Below are 6000 nucleotides of genomic sequence, written 5' to 3'. Positions count from 1 at the left end.
GTCGCAGAGCAATGCTTTTGGCTTCATGCTCTGCTGGGAGAAGAGGAAAAGGGAAGCTGTAAGTAGCAATAACAGGAAGTAAACATTTTCCCGCTGAAGCGTTGAAACGCTGTGGATAACAAACAAGAAATACGTTGGCGCCCTAGCAACAGCACCACCATGTCACAGAAAATTAAATGCCCCGGGTGAGGATCGAACTCACGACCTTAAGATTATGAGACTTACGCGCTGCCTACTGCGCTACCGAGGCACGGGTGCACCGCTTGTCCTGGAAACTGGGTAAACACCTTACCCAATATTAGACGTAGAGACACTGTACTTCCTGGATAACGTGTTCTGTTGCTACACGTGCACTGCCGGCCCAGTTGATTGCGGTGCTGCTGCAGCTGTTGCAACGATAGGCAGCACTCCTTGTCGTTGAAGTTCAGTGCCTCGGAGGCACCCGGACCCAGCAACTTGTGAGGCCAGGCCGACGCTAGTCTGTAGAACATGATGCGAGCGTCCTAGTGGGGGACCCGCGAGTGCTGCGTTCTCGGTCCTTCTCAAGGGAAATCCAGCTACACATTCTTGTGGATCGTGCATCTCAAGCGCTCAAGCCACGCGGCAGCATTATCGCGGGAAAAGCAAAATGATGCATCGGCCGGGAATCGAACCCGGGCCGCCCGCGTGGCAGGCGAGCATTCTACCACTGAACCACCGATGCTCGGGCCAGCGGTAACTTGACGCTGCTTGCCGAGCAGATGTCTCAAGGGAAAGTGGGACTGCCGTCAAGCGCCGTAGCATTCTGTGGAAAAGATGCTGCAGACGCTGAATCCTGCACTGCACTGCTCTGCTTAAAAATGCCGCCAGAACGCGGTCCTCTGCGTACTCTTGCGTTGCCGGCGCCCAACTCTTGCCAAAGGATGCGAAATGTGCGCGGATACGCTGTCCGAATGCGTCTGGATGTGCTCCCCTAGCCTGCCTCGAAATGCGCCTGCCAGGTACGATCACCTTCGGCCGCTGCCGACTGGCGGGAAGCCGACACAGCGCGGACGCGCGGCGCTCGCTTGTGCGGTGGTGGTGTAATGGTCAGCATAGTTGCGTTCCAAGCAGTTGATCCGGGTTCGATTCCCGGCCACCGCAGCAGGCTTTTAATTTCGCGTATGAGTACTTTTGCCACGCGCTCTTAAATTATTGTTTTTTCGCCCTCTTACTCGCTGCATACCAGCCCTTAGTGTGTCTCGACTTGTCTCGACTTTGCTCGGCTGACGCGAGAGCTGACGCTCTCAAATCGGCCTATATCAAAACGACAAGCACGAGAAACGACTGAGAGAGGTAAGGAGAGGCGAGGCGATGGACACACAGCACGCCCCCTTCATTTCACGGTGGCGTCTCCCTGACCGAATCGGGCTGTAGCTCCGAAAAGAAAGGAGAAACAAAAATAGGAAGTAAAAGTGCCAATAGCGCCCTGTGTTCCCATGCGCTCACCCGCCCAAGTACTGACAAGGGCCAAAGTTGTTACGCATCGGCAATCGGACATTTTCTTTCATTTTCTCTTTATCGGTTGAGAACCAGTGTATTCAAGATATTATGGCCATTGCCGAGTGAATGCTGTAGCGCTCCCCGACGAGTCGGGTTCGGATCCTCTATCAACTTCCACGCAGGGTGATGATCTTTTGGTCACCACACTCGCCAGCTGAAATCGGCGCCGCCTTTTCGTAGTAGGAAAAGAGTAGTGGCCCGTGGGGGGATCGAACCCACGACCTTCGCGTTATTAGCACGACGCTCTAACCAACTGAGCTAACGGGCCTCGGCAGATGCAGTTGCTCAGCCCTACGCTGGAAACAGGTGGCATGAAGCCGCACACCATTTCTATGGTCGTCGTGTGTCTGCTTCCCTAGTCTATATTCTGCTGACGGTCACGAAACAGTAGCTATATTGCGAGCAGGACGGGAAACGGCCGCTCGGACAGCTCAAACTTGTCACGATTCGTGTGGAAAAAATTCCGTTCCGGTACCGGGAATCGAACCCGGGCCTCCTGGGTGAAAGCCAGGTATCCTAGCCACTAGACCACACCGGATGTGGCCGTTTCGTTCGACCGTTCGTACGGTCGCTTGTCGCATTTCGTGTCGAGTGCCGCGTCGGCGCCCCCCTCTCTTTGCGAGCATCTGTGCACATACTGACTGGCAAGGCGCGCACCTCAAACGTCGCAGAGCAATGCTTTTGGCTTCATGCTCTGCTGGGAGAAGAGGAAAAGGGAAGCTGTAAGTAGCAATAACAGGAAGTAAACATTTTCCCGCTGAAGCGTTGAAACGCTGTGGATAACAAACAAGAAATACGTTGGCGCCCTAGCAACAGCACCACCATGTCACAGAAAATTAAATGCCCCGGGTGAGGATCGAACTCACGACCTTAAGATTATGAGACTTACGCGCTGCCTACTGCGCTACCGAGGCACGGGTGCACCGCTTGTCCTGGAAACTGGGTAAACACCTTACCCAATATTAGACGTAGAGACACTGTACTTCCTGGATAACGTGTTCTGTTGCTACACGTGCACTGCCGGCCCAGTTGATTGCGGTGCTGCTGCAGCTGTTGCAACGATAGGCAGCACTCCTTGTCGTTGAAGTTCAGTGCCTCGGAGGCACCCGGACCCAGCAACTTGTGAGGCCAGGCCGACGCTAGTCTGTAGAACATGATGCGAGCGTCCTAGTGGGGACCCGCGAGTGCTGCGTTCTCGGTCCTTCTCAAGGGAAATCCAGCTACACATTCTTGTGGATCGTGCATCTCAAGCGCTCAAGCCACGCGGCAGCATTATCGCGGGAAAAGCAAAATGATGCATCGGCCGGGAATCGAACCCGGGCCGCCCGCGTGGCAGGCGAGCATTCTACCACTGAACCACCGATGCTCGGGCCAGCGGTAACTTGACGCTGCTTGCCGAGCAGATGTCTCAAGGGAAAGTGGGACTGCCGTCAAGCGCCGTAGCATTCTGTGGAAAAGATGCTGCAGACGCTGAATCCTGCACTGCACTGCTCTGCTTAAAAATGCCGCCAGAACGCGGTCCTCTGCGTACTCTTGCGTTGCCGGCGCCCAACTCTTGCCAAAGGATGCGAAATGTGCGCGGATACGCTGTCCGAATGCGTCTGGATGTGCTCCCCTAGCCTGCCTCGAAATGCGCCTGCCAGGTACGATCACCTTCGGCCGCTGCCGACTGGCGGGAAGCCGACACAGCGCGGACGCGCGGCGCTCGCTTGTGCGGTGGTGGTGTAATGGTCAGCATAGTTGCGTTCCAAGCAGTTGATCCGGGTTCGATTCCCGGCCACCGCAGCAGGCTTTTAATTTCGCGTATGAGTACTTTTGCCACGCGCTCTTAAATTATTGTTTTTTCGCCCTCTTACTCGCTGCATACCAGCCCTTAGTGTGTCTCGACTTGTCTCGACTTTGCTCGGCTGACGCGAGAGCTGACGCTCTCAAATCGGCCTATATCAAAACGACAAGCACGAGAAACGACTGAGAGAGGTAAGGAGAGGCGAGGCGATGGACACACAGCACGCCCCCTTCATTTCACGGTGGCGTCTCCCTGACCGAATCGGGCTGTAGCTCCGAAAAGAAAGGAGAAACAAAAATAGGAAGTAAAAGTGCCAATAGCGCCCTGTGTTCCCATGCGCTCACCCGCCCAAGTACTGACAAGGGCCAAAGTTGTTACGCATCGGCAATCGGACATTTTCTTTCATTTTCTCTTTATCGGTTGAGAACCAGTGTATTCAAGATATTATGGCCATTGCCGAGTGAATGCTGTAGCGCTCCCCGACGAGTCGGGTTCGGATCCTCTATCAACTTCCACGCAGGGTGATGATCTTTTGGTCACCACACTCGCCAGCTGAAATCGGCGCCGCCTTTTCGTAGTAGGAAAAGAGTAGTGGCCCGTGGGGGGATCGAACCCACGACCTTCGCGTTATTAGCACGACGCTCTAACCAACTGAGCTAACGGGCCTCGGCAGATGCAGTTGCTCAGCCCTACGCTGGAAACAGGTGGCATGAAGCCGCACACCATTTCTATGGTCGTCGTGTGTCTGCTTCCCTAGTCTATATTCTGCTGACGGTCACGAAACAGTAGCTATATTGCGAGCAGGACGGGAAACGGCCGCTCGGACAGCTCAAACTTGTCACGATTCGTGTGGAAAAAAATTCCGTTCCGGTACCGGGAATCGAACCCGGGCCTCCTGGGTGAAAGCCAGGTATCCTAGCCACTAGACCACACCGGATGTGGCCGTTTCGTTCGACCGTTCGTACGGTCGCTTGTCGCATTTCGTGTCGAGTGCCGCGTCGGCGCCCCCCCTCTCTTTGCGAGCATCTGTGCACATACTGACTGGCAAGGCGCGCACCTCAAACGTCGCAGAGCAATGCTTTTGGCTTCATGCTCTGCTGGGAGAAGAGGAAAAGGGAAGCTGTAAGTAGCAATAACAGGAAGTAAACATTTTCCCGCTGAAGCGTTGAAACGCTGTGGATAACAAACAAGAAATACGTTGGCGCCCTAGCAACAGCACCACCATGTCACAGAAAATTAAATGCCCCGGGTGAGGATCGAACTCACGACCTTAAGATTATGAGACTTACGCGCTGCCTACTGCGCTACCGAGGCACGGGTGCACCGCTTGTCCTGGAAACTGGGTAAACACCTTACCCAATATTAGACGTAGAGACACTGTACTTCCTGGATAACGTGTTCTGTTGCTACACGTGCACTGCCGGCCCAGTTGATTGCGGTGCTGCTGCAGCTGTTGCAACGATAGGCAGCACTCCTTGTCGTTGAAGTTCAGTGCCTCGGAGGCACCCGGACCCAGCAACTTGTGAGGCCAGGCCGACGCTAGTCTGTAGAACATGATGCGAGCGTCCTAGTGGGGACCCGCGAGTGCTGCGTTCTCGGTCCTTCTCAAGGGAAATCCAGCTACACATTCTTGTGGATCGTGCATCTCAAGCGCTCAAGCCACGCGGCAGCATTATCGCGGGGAAAAGCAAAATGATGCATCGGCCGGGAATCGAACCCGGGCCGCCCGCGTGGCAGGCGAGCATTCTACCACTGAACCACCGATGCTCGGGCCAGCGGTAACTTGACGCTGCTTGCCGAGCAGATGTCTCAAGGGAAAGTGGGACTGCCGTCAAGCGCCGTAGCATTCTGTGGAAAAGATGCTGCAGACGCTGAATCCTGCACTGCACTGCTCTGCTTAAAAATGCCGCCAGAACGCGGTCCTCTGCGTACTCTTGCGTTGCCGGCGCCCAACTCTTGCCAAAGGATGCGAAATGTGCGCGGATACGCTGTCCGAATGCGTCTGGATGTGCTCCCCTAGCCTGCCTCGAAATGCGCCTGCCAGGTACGATCACCTTCGGCCGCTGCCGACTGGCGGGAAGCCGACACAGCGCGGACGCGCGGCGCTCGCTTGTGCGGTGGTGGTGTAATGGTCAGCATAGTTGCGTTCCAAGCAGTTGATCCGGGTTCGATTCCCGGCCACCGCAGCAGGCTTTTAATTTCGCGTATGAGTACTTTTGCCACGCGCTCTTAAATTATTGTTTTTTCGCCCTCTTACTCGCTGCATACCAGCCCTTAGTGTGTCTCGACTTGTCTCGACTTTGCTCGGCTGACGCGAGAGCTGACGCTCTCAAATCGGCCTATATCAAAACGACAAGCACGAGAAACGACTGAGAGAGGTAAGGAGAGGCGAGGCGATGGACACACAGCACGCCCCCTTCATTTCACGGTGGCGTCTCCCTGACCGAATCGGGCTGTAGCTCCGAAAAGAAAGGAGAAACAAAAATAGGAAGTAAAAGTGCCAATAGCGCCCTGTGTTCCCATGCGCTCACCCGCCCAAGTACTGACAAGGGCCAAAGTTGTTACGCATCGGCAATCGGACATTTTCTTTCATTTTCTCTTTATCGGTTGAGAACCAGTGTATTCAAGATATTATGGCCATTGCCGAGTGAATGCTGTAGCGCTCCCCGACGAGTCGGGTTCGGATCCTCTAT

At 55.0% G+C, this 6000-nt stretch overlaps 13 non-coding genes across 13 annotated transcripts; 3 read left to right on the top strand and 10 right to left on the bottom strand.

Annotated features, from left to right (window-relative positions):
- Nucleotides 1-177: 177 nt before the first annotated feature.
- Trnam-cau lies at nucleotides 178-250 on the bottom strand. Its single transcript has one exon. It is a non-coding gene; the product is annotated as a tRNA-Met (tRNA).
- A 382-nt stretch (nucleotides 251-632) lies between these two features.
- Nucleotides 633-703, bottom strand: Trnag-gcc. The gene has a single exon. It is a non-coding gene; the product is annotated as a tRNA-Gly (tRNA).
- Nucleotides 704-1050: 347 nt separating this feature from the next.
- On the top strand, nucleotides 1051-1122 carry Trnag-ucc. The gene has a single exon. It is a non-coding gene; the product is annotated as a tRNA-Gly (tRNA).
- Nucleotides 1123-1715: 593 nt separating this feature from the next.
- Trnai-aau lies at nucleotides 1716-1789 on the bottom strand. Its single transcript has one exon. It is a non-coding gene; the product is annotated as a tRNA-Ile (tRNA).
- A 198-nt stretch (nucleotides 1790-1987) lies between these two features.
- On the bottom strand, nucleotides 1988-2059 carry Trnae-uuc. The gene has a single exon. It is a non-coding gene; the product is annotated as a tRNA-Glu (tRNA).
- A 303-nt stretch (nucleotides 2060-2362) lies between these two features.
- Nucleotides 2363-2435, bottom strand: Trnam-cau. Its single transcript has one exon. It is a non-coding gene; the product is annotated as a tRNA-Met (tRNA).
- A 381-nt stretch (nucleotides 2436-2816) lies between these two features.
- Nucleotides 2817-2887, bottom strand: Trnag-gcc. The gene has a single exon. It is a non-coding gene; the product is annotated as a tRNA-Gly (tRNA).
- Nucleotides 2888-3234: 347 nt separating this feature from the next.
- On the top strand, nucleotides 3235-3306 carry Trnag-ucc. Its single transcript has one exon. It is a non-coding gene; the product is annotated as a tRNA-Gly (tRNA).
- A 593-nt stretch (nucleotides 3307-3899) lies between these two features.
- Trnai-aau lies at nucleotides 3900-3973 on the bottom strand. The gene has a single exon. It is a non-coding gene; the product is annotated as a tRNA-Ile (tRNA).
- A 199-nt stretch (nucleotides 3974-4172) lies between these two features.
- Trnae-uuc lies at nucleotides 4173-4244 on the bottom strand. Its single transcript has one exon. It is a non-coding gene; the product is annotated as a tRNA-Glu (tRNA).
- Nucleotides 4245-4548: 304 nt separating this feature from the next.
- Nucleotides 4549-4621, bottom strand: Trnam-cau. The gene has a single exon. It is a non-coding gene; the product is annotated as a tRNA-Met (tRNA).
- Nucleotides 4622-5003: 382 nt separating this feature from the next.
- Trnag-gcc lies at nucleotides 5004-5074 on the bottom strand. Its single transcript has one exon. It is a non-coding gene; the product is annotated as a tRNA-Gly (tRNA).
- A 347-nt stretch (nucleotides 5075-5421) lies between these two features.
- On the top strand, nucleotides 5422-5493 carry Trnag-ucc. Its single transcript has one exon. It is a non-coding gene; the product is annotated as a tRNA-Gly (tRNA).
- Nucleotides 5494-6000: the final 507 nt, after the last annotated feature.

This window comes from Schistocerca piceifrons, unplaced genomic scaffold (assembly GCF_021461385.2).
Source record: "Schistocerca piceifrons isolate TAMUIC-IGC-003096 unplaced genomic scaffold, iqSchPice1.1 HiC_scaffold_383, whole genome shotgun sequence".
Lineage (NCBI taxonomy): Eukaryota > Metazoa > Arthropoda > Insecta > Orthoptera > Acrididae > Schistocerca > Schistocerca piceifrons.
The sequence above is the reverse complement of the archived record's forward strand: the minus strand, read 5'-3'. Positions and strand labels throughout refer to the sequence as shown.